At 42.5% G+C, this 14,605-nt stretch overlaps 1 protein-coding gene across 5 annotated transcripts in view; it reads right to left on the reverse strand.

Moving 5' to 3' along the window:
• The window catches only part of LOC119022980 (cadherin-4-like), a 244,394-nt gene that overhangs the window by 182,283 nt on the left and 47,506 nt on the right, over positions 1–14,605 (reverse strand). The window lies entirely within an intron of this gene.

Here is a 14,605-nt window from a genome sequence, read left to right on the forward strand (position 1 = left end):
CAATATTATCACAAGACCTCTACAGCTCAAATGGATTTGGATAATCAGCTGGCAAAAATGATTTTGGAAATTGCCTTTTATTATTAGGAACACTCCATTAAATCCTGATATAAATACATTAACTGTACAGTATGAAAGGTGCTAATGGTTCCCGTCATCCTGCTCTTCTGGTTGGCATCCGTCCGACCCGCCCTCCAAACCTTCTTCTCACTAGAGTCTCCAAAATATAGCGTGCATGCAAATTTTATTGAATGCGATGACATCCTGTGTCTTCACTGGGTTGGTGGCATAATTAAAAGGTATGAAATTAAACAAACTGATTCTGCTCTTTGACTTTGATGCCTGTCATTGCTGCTTAGTGTGATATCGGTCGGGGGATGAGGATGAGAGAGGCCTGTGGAGGAGAAGCCAAGCCTGGACGGCAACTGTCAAGCCTGGACATGACGCTCAGCAGGCCTAAGGGATACCAGCAGCGCAAAGACAGTTGAAGAAGGGAGACAGATGAGGAAGGAGAGGACAAAAGCGATAAAGAAAGACTAAAATACAAGAGAGACAAAGAGGACTGAAGAGGGACAAAGGAGGAAGAATATAGGGAGGTTTCTGGTTAAAGCGAGGAAGAAGGAATGGTGGGGAAGGCAGTGGTAGGGGGGTGCCTTCAAAGTGTTGAAGCACTTGAAATTTATTGCAAATAACTGCTCCTGATGCTCCGCCGTTTCAATTTCACACAACACAATTCCACAGCTCTGGAGCAAATGTGTCCCTGTCAGCATCGCTTAGTGCTTCCTCTGCTCTCTGCCACACACCTCCGGGCCTCCCCCTGCCTTCTCCTCCTTCTCCCTCACCTTCACACCTTCATCTTCCTCACTCTCTCTCTCTCTCACTTTTCTATTCCTTTCTCCAACCCCTCTCACTTTATCCCTCCCATCTCTTTTTAATATTCTTTTTAAATGGTTAGGCCATTCCAGACAGGAAGAGACAGAGAGAGATGAGAAATGGGCAGTGAATGAGCTAGAACAATAGAAAAATATCAAAGAAAGCAAAGAGCAGGAGACAGAAGGATGCGAGAGACACAATGACAGAGGGGGAAGTCAAAAAAACGTGTAAAAAAAGTTAACTATTCTGTTGTGAACTTTAGTGTCAGATAGAGAAAAATAAAAAAGAGAGCGAAAGGGAATAGTAGGTGGGGGTGGACCAAATCTTTATTGTGCCAGCCAAATTAGATGTGCAGCAACCAGAGGAAGCCTTTTAAACCTTTGATAAAAAAAAGACTCACTGTTCATTAGTGGGCTGACACCAAACTGTCCTTTATTCAAGGCTCCGACACCAGAACCTCGCCACAGTTCCCATCGTACACCCTCACCACAGTGGGTTAGGCAGCTTGGACGGACAGAGAGATAAAGGGATAGGGTAAGGAGAATATTATTCATTTGGTCCATGTTGTGAATAATTTATCTCTGGGATGAGGAGCAGCTCTGGATCCATAATGAGGCGGAGGCCAGTGTTTGGAAGACTTTCATCTTCCACAGTCTGGAGACCCCATATCCTAGCATTAAAATCCAAAACTAAAAGCTTCGGTGTAACTTTAACTGTCTCTCTATATATATTGTATCTCCACATACACAAACGCTGATAGAAACTCCACAGTGCAACTAAGCACTGGGATGAGAATCAGCAGCGGGCGCTACATGGTGTACCACAGCTGGATTAGCACTGTATGCTTCAACAGCGGCATCATGAGTACTGGCAGCAGTGTCTGAGTGGCAGGAAGAATCAGTCAGGGAATCAGCGTGAGAGATGAGTGCTGAGGCAGAGAGAGGAGCAGTGAAGACAAGGAGGAGTAGAGAAGAGAAAAAGAGCAAAAAGAGAGAGAGAGCTCCACTCCAGTCTGCAGTGGTTTGATAAGAGTTATTATTTCATTATCTCCTCCTGGGCCTAGTCCTGAGCTGGCATACAGGCACACACACATGCACAAACACGCACACATATACATATGTACAGATATACACACACAGGAAAGATAGAGAAAGGAGGAGAAGTAGAGAAGAAGAGAATGCAGATTAAGGGCATTTTAATGAGTGGGATAAGAAAAACAGGCCACAGAGCACTTATTACAAGTTAGCACTGAAACTGCAAGGGAAACAGTTGTTCCACCATTTATTACCATCCCATTTATTAGACCATGTTTCATACGTCTCACACACACACACCCACAACACAACATGCGTCTGCAGTCCTTACTGGAAGGTGGATGCATACATCTGGATGGCATAAAAGTAGCATTTTCTGTAGGGATGTACAATATGAAATTTTTTCAACTGATACCAATAACCTATAATTACCTGTTCTCTTGGCCACTACCTTTAAGATAATCCATTATTTCACATTTTTGTATCCAAACACTTCCTAACCTGTACTTTATGGACACCTGAGGTTAAGAAAGGCTGAGATGTATTTAGCAAAAATGGATGATTTAATATTACCTGGCTCCAAATAAGATTTGTTGTGGCAAAATTCATCTAGACCTTTTCCCTCTTCTCAAAACCCTTGTGGCACATGTACTGTGAATCACAATGGTGTTGTAGTCCTCTAAACCTGCAAAAAACATCTGGCGACGACATGCTGTAACAGTACGACAATTCTGACTTTAATATTTTCAAATGCTACCATTTCATAAATGATATTTGTCTCAATGTTTTCATCTTTGAAGAAGACGTTTGGTTGCAGCAGTTGATTACCCATCACAGCCAGCACTGTAAGCAAATTGAATTTTTTCACTTCTGTCATCAGCTTAGTCGACCAGTTTAGAAAGACCTGGACTCAATTCAAAGTGTGCTGGGCTGTTTGATGTTAGTACCATATCCTCAGTGGGATGTTTGTCCCCATTAGAGATTTATTTGTCCCGCTGTCTGGCTTGGAGCCAAGCTGAAGCTGCAGGCTTCTTTTCTTAAAGCTCCAAACTACCATCACTGTCAAGCTTGGAAGGCACACCATAAACAGCAAAACTGCAAAAACACATTTGGGTTTTGATTACTGAAATTTTAGTTTCATATCTACTTTGAAGCCCACATTGACTAAATTGAATCTCATCTTAAAAAATATATATAGTTAAAGTCCATATTGTGTTTTGGAACAAACACTAAACATGACTGAATAAAGAATTCAGTTGGATTTTTTTTGCTGTTTTTTTTTTTCTTCAGTTGGGGAAGTCAAGGTTCAAAAAAGGGACACATCAACATCATGTCAGCCACCTATAGTTGACAGACCAGTGACAGGCAAGGACCACACTCCTGACATGTTAGGGGCATGTCAAAACAAAGGCATGACAACAGATGGGGATTCACTGATGCATATCAAGAATATGCACTGACAGGTAAATACTGTACTGTAATGCAACACAAGATGAGACTCATGCACGCTGAGGTGCATGCACAAATGCACACACACCTGGCACCACTAACAGTGAAAATCTTGAATGCAAATGCTGGCAGTTTTTTCCTCTCTGGACATGACTTGTCATACAGCTGACAGACACACAGTGAAAACATCTTCTGTCTCCCTTCCATGAGTATTTTCTCACATTTAGTTTCTATACTTCCTACACTGCCTTCTTCCGCTGCCAAGTAAGATGTGAGCGGAGGAATCAACACACACACACACACACACACGCATTCCACTCAACTCAAGCTTGCTCTGAAACTATGTCAGTGACTGATGACGATGCGCAGCTGGATCAGCTGTCAGTGAGTTGGTATTTGCAGATAAATGTGATGCACGGTTTGTACCATCAGTCATGTCCTCCCCACATGCAAAGAGGAAGCCGTCCAGAAATTACAAGTGTGGACCAGAAGAGTATGACAATGATTTTCATAGTTTTGGTCATTCACATCGACACTTTTGAAATGCTTTTAAGTATCTGGGAAATCAGAATGGCCAAGAAGTGTAAAGAGAAGGGAATTATACACGCCTAAGTTGATGCTTTTTTTTGGACTGTTCTGATTTACTGATGGAGAACGACAGTCCACCTCACAGGATGCTCTTGTATTTTCCTGCTCAGGCCTAATTAAGTGAATTGTAACATTCTTAATGATTGATTTCTGACTCACACATTAGTGGCACAGCCACAGATGATATGCTGTCAGCTCACTTCCTGCTTAACTGATGAACTTAAATAATAAAGCAGAAACAAGCTAAAAAAGGTGGAAGACAGGGTGGAGGCTGGACTCTTCACTAAACAATTGTGCTTGGTTGGTTGGTAAAAGACATGGTTGGTAGCATGGTCGTGCCACACAGACATGGGTGGACATGCACAAGTGAGTCGGCACTTAGGAAGACAGGCGTGTTTAAATAACAGGAAAAGAGCACAGTTGCAAGCCAGCTGTCCGAGTGATACAGTAATGGCTTTGACATTTTTGCAACGCCATTTTTATGGTGTTCTTTAAAGTGCCAGGTACAAAGAGGTGAGAAGCTGAGAAGAGAGAGGAGGAAACTTTAAATGCTCCACTTGCACGGAAACTACAGAATAATTATAATAAAAATGCTCAGAAGATGAAGAGTAATTGTTAAAACAGTTTTTGCTCTTTTGAATTCAGCATGAGCTTTACGGCCCACTCACTCTAGAGTGACCCACCTCCCTCTCAGTGTCCCTGGGGCAGGTGGAGCTCAGGAGAGGGGGGAGCTGGTGGTACTTGGCAGGAACCATGCTGCCATGCTCAGCCCTTCATACTTCATTAGTGTCTCCTGTTTGCTCCCTACCCTGCTTTTTTCTCCATCCCCTCCTAGTCCACAGTCATCCCGCCCTCATTTATTGCCACAGTCTCGTGGGGAATTAGCTCTCCCTCAGGGACGTCCAACAACGGGGAAAGTGTGAGTGTGTGTGTCTATGTGCTGACATCATGCACCTAAGCAAAACAGCAGGGCACTGCAGAGCAGTGAACATTTGGTGTTTCCAAGCACTGCTTGATTATGCTTTATACTCTGTACATCGCTCTTCCTTTTTTTCATTCTTCCATTTCTCATGTACACTTTAGGTAAAAGGTATGAAAGAAACAATGCCAGAGAAGCTTGGAATTCGTCACTCAACCACTTCAACCAAGGCATTCTACCTCAAAAAGAGGGTAAAGCCATTTGCTATACTTCAGGTTTAACCTAAAATAAAATCAAATATTTACAGAATACTCCTACAAAAATTCATATAGAAGTGCACACATTGAAAGAGGAGGATGAGCATGAATTTGCAAATACAGCTGCAAAAGTTCACTTCCAACGTGGAAACTCCTCCACTGCCCTGATAAAAAAGCAGCAGGTGCATTCACAACTATATATAAACCAGGGAAAAATTCATATGTGATTGCGCATTGCAGATCTGGTCTGTGACCCTTTTGGCACCCTTCCACTCACTCTTTCACTTGCAGTACCTCAGTTTCTCATTCCTTCATATTTGTGTGCTACAAACACGGCTGGATCAGAGGATGAGAAAAAGTACCACAGCTGACGCAGTAGCCGCTTGTCATGTGATCACTGCATTACACTGGTAATAGAAACATGTGACAGAGTTTAAGAGAATATATAACAAGTACATCATATATAATAATAGTCTAAAAATATCTTGTAATTCGGAAAAATAAATTAAATGACTTTCTTATAATATATCACAGGTAGTCATGGCCTGCAGATATTTCTATCCCACACTTAATTTCCCGGAAAAACATTTTTTTGGGGGGTAAATCTAAAAAGGAGATACATCTCAGCAGAGAGCGTTCTGTATCTATGTATGTGTGGAAATCACATTTACACCTGCAAATTGGCTAGAAATTCACCTGCTATCTCACACCGATTGGATCCAATGTAACGGTTTTCTTGACCTAACTGAGCTTGAAAAAGGCTGATAATTGAATGAATTTACCCGCTGTTCTCTCTACACAGGAGACAAAAGGAAGTATTTTCTCAAAAAGACAGATAATGCATTGTGTTCCCACAGTGTGTTTCAGACATCCACTCTTTTTTTAAGCCCTAAACGTAGCTAAAAAAAAAAAAAAGCCACTTCACATGGTGCTGAAATGTGAAAACTTTAAGTGGTTTGTACCCACAACTTTCCCAGTGCTTCCAACCATGGGAAGAGGCTAAAGATGCAGAAAATAATCCTACCACTTGTCCCTTTGCCCCAGGAGGAAGTGGTCATGTTGGCCTCTGTTTCACAGCCACACAGAGCAAAACATTTCCCATGGTTTCTCCAAGAAACCTGAACACCCACAAAGTAATTACATTGGGGTGAAAGCATGGTCAAAAAACAAATGTTTACTTGCCATGTTAGCGGGATGTCACCAGGGATGCATTATGTTGGCTGGGGACAATGAAAAGTGAAGAATGTATTCAATATATCAGGTTGCTTTTAACAGTTAGTACCTACACCTCGGGACTTGAGCCAAGGCCTTGTCACTGAGATAGATCTGTGATTACTGTATAAAGCAGACCAAGGAGGCTTTGCCCACAAGAATCAAAAGCAGACACAGAGGGAAGATCAAGGATCAGAGCAATAATGGAGAGGGGAGAGAGAGCTGAGAGGGAGGGACGAACGCGAAGCCGAACAGATTGAAAGTGTCAGCGCCCCACTTTACAGCAGATGGGGATTTCACGATGCACAGCTCTCCTCTCGTTTTCTATTTACTATTCTCCCACTTAGGCTTAGTGAGAAGCAACTCTTTAGTGAGACTGTCATGCCTCTTGTCTAAATACATTCATATTCTTATGCCCAAACAAGTGCAACACAACTCAGTGTGGTGATATGAATTCGTCAGGCGCAATATATGGTTACTTGTGTCTATAAGAATAAATAACGCCAAACACAGTGGCGCAAAATATTCTCTTCAAGCAAAAGACACCAAAGGCATTACAGTGTAATTGGCTTGATGCACACACACAAACACACACATCCTGCTGTCTCCATCCTCAAGGACTGCTGTGGGTTCAGGCGTAGAGCACCCAGCTTGGTAATGAGGGAGAAAACTAATATTTGGAGTGCATTAATATTGTTGATCTGAGGTGGTGCTGAGGCTAAGCACACCAGCCACTGCTTGTTTGTGAAATATACTGGTGTTTGTGTATTGGAAGTGCAATGCCGGCCAGACAGAGAGCATCACTCAACCATACGCCGGGCAGCTGAACCCCACAGATCCGCTTGTACACGCTAAACAGCAATCCATCCTCAACCCTCCATTGCTTGTTCTGTATGTGTGCAGGTGCATGTGGTGTCACACAGGCATGCACCACCAGATGCTCACTGACAGAGAAGGAAACAGAAAATTAAAGCAATTTACAATTTAGTTTGTTTATACACTGCATCATTCTGCCTTTATGTCTGCTTCCTCTCGCTTTTAGATGGCTTTGTGAAAAAATTAACCCTCACTGTCAACTATTAAATCATTCTGGGCCTTCCTGTAATCTACATGATTATTGTAGGTTAAGTCTATCTATTCATTTTTACCTCTGATATTTATGACAGGGAAATATTTACTATTCAAAAATATGTTTGATTATTTCATACATTAATATTTACAGTGCAAACATTCTATAGTTTGCTTCCTAGATCCTAAATCTGTTAATCTTAAATCATGGTGAAGCAGTTATGGGTGGTGGGATGGAAGTTTGCACTCCATGCCAATCAAGGTAAAATTACGTATTTTTGTGAAATTCAGAAATACGTGCTTGTAGGGAAAAGAGTCATCCTTGTTTAAAGACATCAAAAGTCAAATACTTTCCCTACACACACACTAGAATCACACTGATACACGGTGATTTGTGTTAGCATATCACAGCATTTCTGTGGTCTTTTAAACAACAAATGGGATTTAGGAAACTCTCAATTCAGCAGTTTCCCTGCTGTGACAGGCAACAGAACAGCAGAGGTGCTGATAGTCTGTGGGGAATTTGGCCTGAGGTCACTTGGAAGATTCCAAAAGGGTCCATGGGGTGTCACTTCCATTTATTCCTGGCTCCAACTGTCTGGTTTAGAGTGTTATGGTGAATCTGCTGAGCAGAGGGAGGAAAAGAAAAATGAAGAGAGGGGAAGGGAGGGGGGCATATAGTGTGTTTGATAATATTGAACTACTGCTGTTATTCCTTTGCTCCAAGAGTAAATGTGTATGACTCAATGGTGACACAATTTCTAATGATGCAACACAATTTCTAACGATGCCCTCTCTTCCAACTAGGAGCACACAGATGATCTGCTGATCCCATTGTCTCCTTGTCTCAATCACTGGTATGTCACTGAGCCTGGTGCCAGGTCACGCACACACAGATTTGTCTTGTGCCCGTGCCAAAGCAAAGGTGACAGGGATGACACCATAACAAGGATGACTCACCCTTTCAAGCAGGGCATAAAAACATCAGCCATTTGCATGTGCCAACCTTAGGTTAATTTGTTTTGACTGGTGAAATAAATAAAAAAAAAACATTGTGGAAAAAACATAATTGCCTCCTGTTGTTTTTTCTTTCGTGATTTTTTTTTTTTTTTATCTCAGCTGTAGGACATCCAGACCCTGGTGGACAGTGTATGTCTCTATTAATAACTGTTATTTTAGCTCTCTTACCTCACTGGACTGCCTGATTAAAAATGAAATGAAAACTCTAACGAAGCTGATATCTCTCTGGCCACCAAAATTTCCCCAGTGTGCTAATAAGGCCAAATAAGGCCCATTCCCCAATCTTACTTAAACCCCCACCCAACATCCCACTCACATACACACACACACACACACACACACACACACACACACACACACACACACATACACACACTCCCCATGCCAGAGAGTCCAATACCTCACTATCTCACCAGAACCTTCTGGCAACCACAGCTTTCATACAGATTGCATCTCCAGCACAGCAGTGTCAGCCTGCATCAGGGCCTGGTGCAGGCATTAGCACATGTGGCTAACCAGGGAGGCTGCAGATTGAATTACGTCTCTGCCTCATGTGGGCAGAATGAGCAGAAACACATGTGTCGCTGTCGCTGATTTAATGAGCACATTAAGCACATCAGCACACTCACCATAAAGCGTCTGCACAGACATCTGCATGTTGTCTGTATAAAGAATCCTCTTACTTGATTTGAGTAAAACCAATGCATTTCATTACAGCTTTTTATCTCTATGAAGAGATGTCAGTTTAAGTTCAGGATCTCTGGGAGAGATCAGGGCTGAGTTGGGGTTTTGGAAAATTCATTTTTCCCATCCAGACTCAAAAAGATATTTTCAGATGGAAAGTAAGTTAACATAAGTATAAGTGTATTTTAGGATGTTAAAATGCAAGGCCTAAAATTTACAGAAATCACAGAATTTAATGGCCAAAAAAAGGATCAAAACACTCACCTTGCACTGTGAGATGAAGTACTAAGTGGGTAGCAGAGGACTATCAAAATTTCCAAACTTTGTAAAACTACAAACTAAACTTTGAGCATGCACAAATAAAGCAAGTCCTACACACCGACAAGAGGGACAAAGGGAGCAGTTAGCTCAATAGCATGTGAGCTAGCAAGCTTCAGTTGGTCCAAATCAATAATTATTTACACCCTCCAACTGGCTGGGGACAAGAAAGATATAGAGAGAGAGAGAGAGAGAGAGAGAGAGAGAGAGAGAGAGAGAGAGAGAGAGAGAGAGAAAGAGAAAGAAAGAGAGAGCAAGAGAGAGAGCGAGAGAGAGAGAGAGGGGGGAAATATGTGTGTGAGTGAAAAAGCGAAGCTGAGTAACAAGGTAATCGATTCCAGTTCTAGAAAAAATAACCGAAGTCCAATGCTGCAAGGAAATGAGAAAATATCTGAACTAAAAAGCAACTAATAAATGTCAAACCATGTGTTCTTTTATAATCACTCCATCCATCTTGCTCAGTGTGCTGAATATACTGTATGCTGTGTGTGAACAGCCGCGTGGAAACCAAACATGGTCTCTAGACCTCGGTGATGCTGCTCAGAGATTCACTGCTTTACAGACAAAATGCCAGCGTTATCCCAGAGAAGAGTGAGAAGATGAATGGGGAAGAGACGTCATCTAAAATTGTGGGGACATGAATATGTGTATGCGTCCATGTGTGTGAATATGATTTTATCACTGAGTGTTCAAAAACCTGTGTGGAGAAGTGGGCTGCAGAGGTGAAGAGTTGCACAAATGAGGGACTGTATTGGGCAGCCTGTACTGGGAAAGACTGAGATGGCGAGGCCAAGGAGATAAGAGAGCCACAGCAAACAACAAGTCAGTCCAAGTAATGGAAAAAGGAGGGGTTGAAGAGAGAGAGACAGAGAGGCATGAGGTGGGCAAGAATACTAGGGAAATTCTGAGAGAAGCTGGCTGTCTAGCCCTGACACAGAGTATACCAGTAGTGAAGCTTGAACCAGCATTGCTCTGCTGTGCTTGGTTGTAAAGGCTCTGACAGAGACAGCATGGACAGATATTCGAGGTCACATCCCATCCTACTACACCGACCCTGTAATTGAATCTAAATTAAAGCCAGTGCTCAAATAATCCATCTAAGAGATCATTGCTGAGTATGTTACAACCAAAGCTGGAGCTCTGTGCTGTACAGTACATTAAAACCCTTCATTACCATGAATAAATCTCCTAACAAGATATGAAGTGCACTCCACATTGGATTCTCCTCTATACAAGGAGAACCCAGTGTACCCTGGAATATGGGGGGGGGGGGGGGAGTCCAATCACTGTCAGTGACTATGAATTATACATGAGTTGTAGTTTTAACACTGTCTGCTCACTCCCTGCTTTGTCACTATTAAATATTCACACCAACATCTTTGTAGGGTATTGTTAATTACTCATCACAACAACAAAAGGTCTCAACCGGAAATTGCCAATGCCAACCTCCATTAGTGTGTGTATGAAGCTTTCAGATAGCACTATCTGATGAGATGGGTGGCGGCACGTCTTCCTCCTCCTTGGCAGAGACTGTGTGGGATTTGTAGATTTGTGCTCACAGTGCACCTTGGGTAAATCTCTAAACATTCCCTGGTATCTGTGAATTTGAAATGAATAAGTATAACACTGTTACACTGGCAAACGCAGACCTTGTTGTTGAGAGGTTTTCATGCACACCTTCCTGGTTGACCCAGAATACAGAACAGAGTAATGGTGAGCACATTGCTAAACTGCTGTGTTTGGCATGTGTGGCTTTACTTTTGGCAAGAAAACAGTCAAAACAATTTTAGAAGACAGGGAGAAAAGTTTCAGAACTTTTCTGAGATGCTGAAAAGTCAAATGGCATTGTTCATTTTTAAAATATTTAAAATAATTTTGTCATAATGTATGCATACTGTAAACCCCAATGAACAAACCTACACATTTAATATCTATACCTGCCTACTGACAATGACAAAATCTTGCTGTGGCTGATTGGTTATGTTTGGTAACTTTCTGTTGAAAAAGCATTTCTTCCTCTACCCCATCCAGCAACATCAGTTGGGAAATACAGAATAACTCCTGAGTACTGACAGATACCCTTTGAAAAACATTGTTTTCCACCTAGGGAGAGAACAAAGTGATCAGGCAAGAAGAGGTTTGCCCCCAGAAGCTGAAATGTTCACACTTTAATCCTGAGCTAAGTGCCATCACACAGGAACCTTGAGCTGTGTGGCTTTAGTCTACTGGCCTGGCTAACAAGGCTGCAGGGACATGTTGGAAAGTCACGAGTCAGAAAGTGCAGACATGCCTCTTAAAAATACAATCCGTATTTTGTCACACCAAACACTACAAAGTCTATCAACACACGTAAATTTGGATTTGCACCAATTTATGATAATGTTTAATAGTGCCTAGGCCTGGTTCTATTTCTTCAGGGACCTGCTGACCAAAGTGAATGACTGTGTGAGTGTGCATGTGTGGATTGAGGGTGGTGGCAGTGGAGAAAGGGGGTAGTGGGGTGGATAGATGGTGTAAACACGCCAGCCTACATGGATTGGGCTAATATCCAGTTTGTTCCCTCTCGCTTCAGCTCCACGGTGGCTGCAACGCAATTTCTTCCAATTGACCTCCCTGCCACCAGCACAATCACTCTCCACCGGAGACACAACGGCCCCAGAATACGGAGCAGCCAGCAGTGCAGCCCCGAAGCTGGAAGAGCCAGCACTGAAAGGAGGTGGGGACTGAACCAACCACAAGGCGGAAATGAGATGAATTAGAGAGCGGGAAGGAGGAGGCACAAGGAGGTGAAAGAGTAAATTTATTCTGTGGTGTAGTGGCAGTGACAAAGTACAAACATTTAGAGATCAGCTAAGGAGGAAATTAGAAGCATTACAGCCATCCCGTGTTGTTTCCGCACTTTCCGTCTGTTGGACTTTTAGTAGTTTTTGTCTGAATGGCACTAATATATCTGTGGAACTATAAAGCAACTGATTATAAAAACACATGAAAAGCTGACCTCAGCTTAAAACTTGTGGATGAATGATTCAAGCATTACAACAATTATACGAGAGGTGGATTGTGTCAGTATACAAATCTATAAGTAACATTGCAATAATACAAACATGAGGGAATAGCCCAAAGGCCAGGAACTAGATCTATGAGAGCAATAGCCCAGCCAAAGGCTAAAAGGCTTTATAACGGCAAAGGATTTCCAATAAAAGTGAGGTTGGAGCCCTGTAAGAGCAGCACTCTCGAGTAATAGGATTAGTAGAAGTCAAGAGTACGGCCATCTTAACTCTTTATGTTGCAGAAATCGCTGAGAAGCATCTCTGCCATAGCCAGTACAGCTGTGCTGATGGTGCAAGAAAAAACCCCTGGACCTGCCCCATGACACTCGGCTGTGGCCCTCTGAACTCACACACAAGCACGTGTTGTCTCCCAGTGCAGGGAGAAGACCAAGAAACAACGCTCAGTGTGATTTGTAATCAAGGAAGAATTGATGGATATAGAGCTCAAGAGATGTAAAGGGATAGTTGAAAATGAGCAGAATGTGAAGTAATGAATTGATGGCTCCCGGCTTATCTCTCATTCTCACTCCATTCAACACAAACTGCTGACTGCACCATGTTTCCCCCAGCTCCACTCCCCTCCCAGAACCACCCCCCACCCTTCTCCCACCTCGCCCGTGGCAAACTCTCTGATTCCCGTTCCTCTCATTTCTTTAAATGTTAAATGAAATTAGCGCAATGCATCAGTGAGTTCATTTTTCCCACTGAAAATCACTTGGTAATCCGCTCTGCACATGAAAGGGAAGCACCAGGGCACCTGAAGGTCGGACCACATCTCTACGCTCACCATGCACTTCCCTTTTTCAAACATAGCAGTAAAATCATTGATTCTTTTTTTGCCCACCTCCCTCTCCTGTATTCTGCCCTGCAGACTTATTCCTCTGTTCTGTCTCTCCACCTCTCTTCCTCCATCTATCTGTGCTGCTCAGCTGCATGTGTAAGAGGTAGTGTGTTTTGGCTGCCCATTAAACTCAGTAAGCCAGCAGATGAGCAGGTTATCTTCATTGTGCAAGTGATCATGTTAATCTGTGTGTGGAAGAATGTTGGTATGCATGCATACATTTGTATACATGTTTGCATAGATATGTCAGCACACACTTGTCTGCCTGCACATAAGAGGCATGCTGCAGTTTTCATCTCTCTTTAGTAAGTGCAGCCTGCTTCTTTACCCACAATGTCTTGTAGGCTTATTCCTGCACTTCTCCCAAACTCTCTAATGGCTTGATGGGTCTTCCAGTTCCTAGTTCTGGCTGTCTAAATCACCACACAACACAGGCCATGTGTTCCAGAGAGAGCACCCCCATAGCTTTCTAGGAGTTCTCACAATGCTGACTGCTCTCTGCTCTTTTCCCCTACAGAGACAAACTCTGTTGCGGAAGTGGTAACAACCACTGGGAATTGAGCTGCAGGAGAAAAAAGCAGAGGGGAGCGGTGGAATTGTGTGGAGATATGATTTACCTCTTAGGAGATGGCAGCTTAATGTATATAAATGCACTATAAGCAGAGGAATGAAAGGAGAAAGGCAGTTGCTGCATGGGCGATCATCATGGCTATCTCAAAGCTAAGGCATAGAGACGTGATATAAGATAATTCAATATATTGCTACCCTTGTATAAATGTACAGCCCTAGAGCTTAAGTGGCGCATGCTTGATGTTTGTTTGCTGTTGCGGCTGCTGCCCATGCTCCGGGGGTCATAAAGAGCTGATTTCTTGTGACAAAGGGAGATAAGCAGATGAACATTAAACCATTCTTTATACTCTTTGTCAGAGCTATTGTTTAGAAAAAGAAAAAAAAACAAATACATAAGAAGACACATACCATCTGTTGTATAAACTTCAAACACAGGGGCAAAGTCCTTTCAGATTAAGGACTGAAACCGAAAGGTTAAAGTCATACTGTGTTTAAAACAGCTGAATTCCTTTGACCTTTATGGCATAATCAAGCAAAAATAATCTTATTTTTACAAGTCTATTCATTTGCTATAGGTGAAATATCAAAGGTCCATGATGTTTTGATCATCAACTACATATGATTTTTTTTTTCTTGTAGAGTAGCTCAGCAGTGATGACACCCAGGCTAGGGGTGGTGGCTCTGTGGCTCTCTGTCTGTTTGCCCAGTCAGTCTGCCATGTG

Source organism: Acanthopagrus latus, chromosome 7, assembly GCF_904848185.1.
Source record: "Acanthopagrus latus isolate v.2019 chromosome 7, fAcaLat1.1, whole genome shotgun sequence".
Taxonomy (NCBI): domain Eukaryota; kingdom Metazoa; phylum Chordata; class Actinopteri; order Spariformes; family Sparidae; genus Acanthopagrus; species Acanthopagrus latus.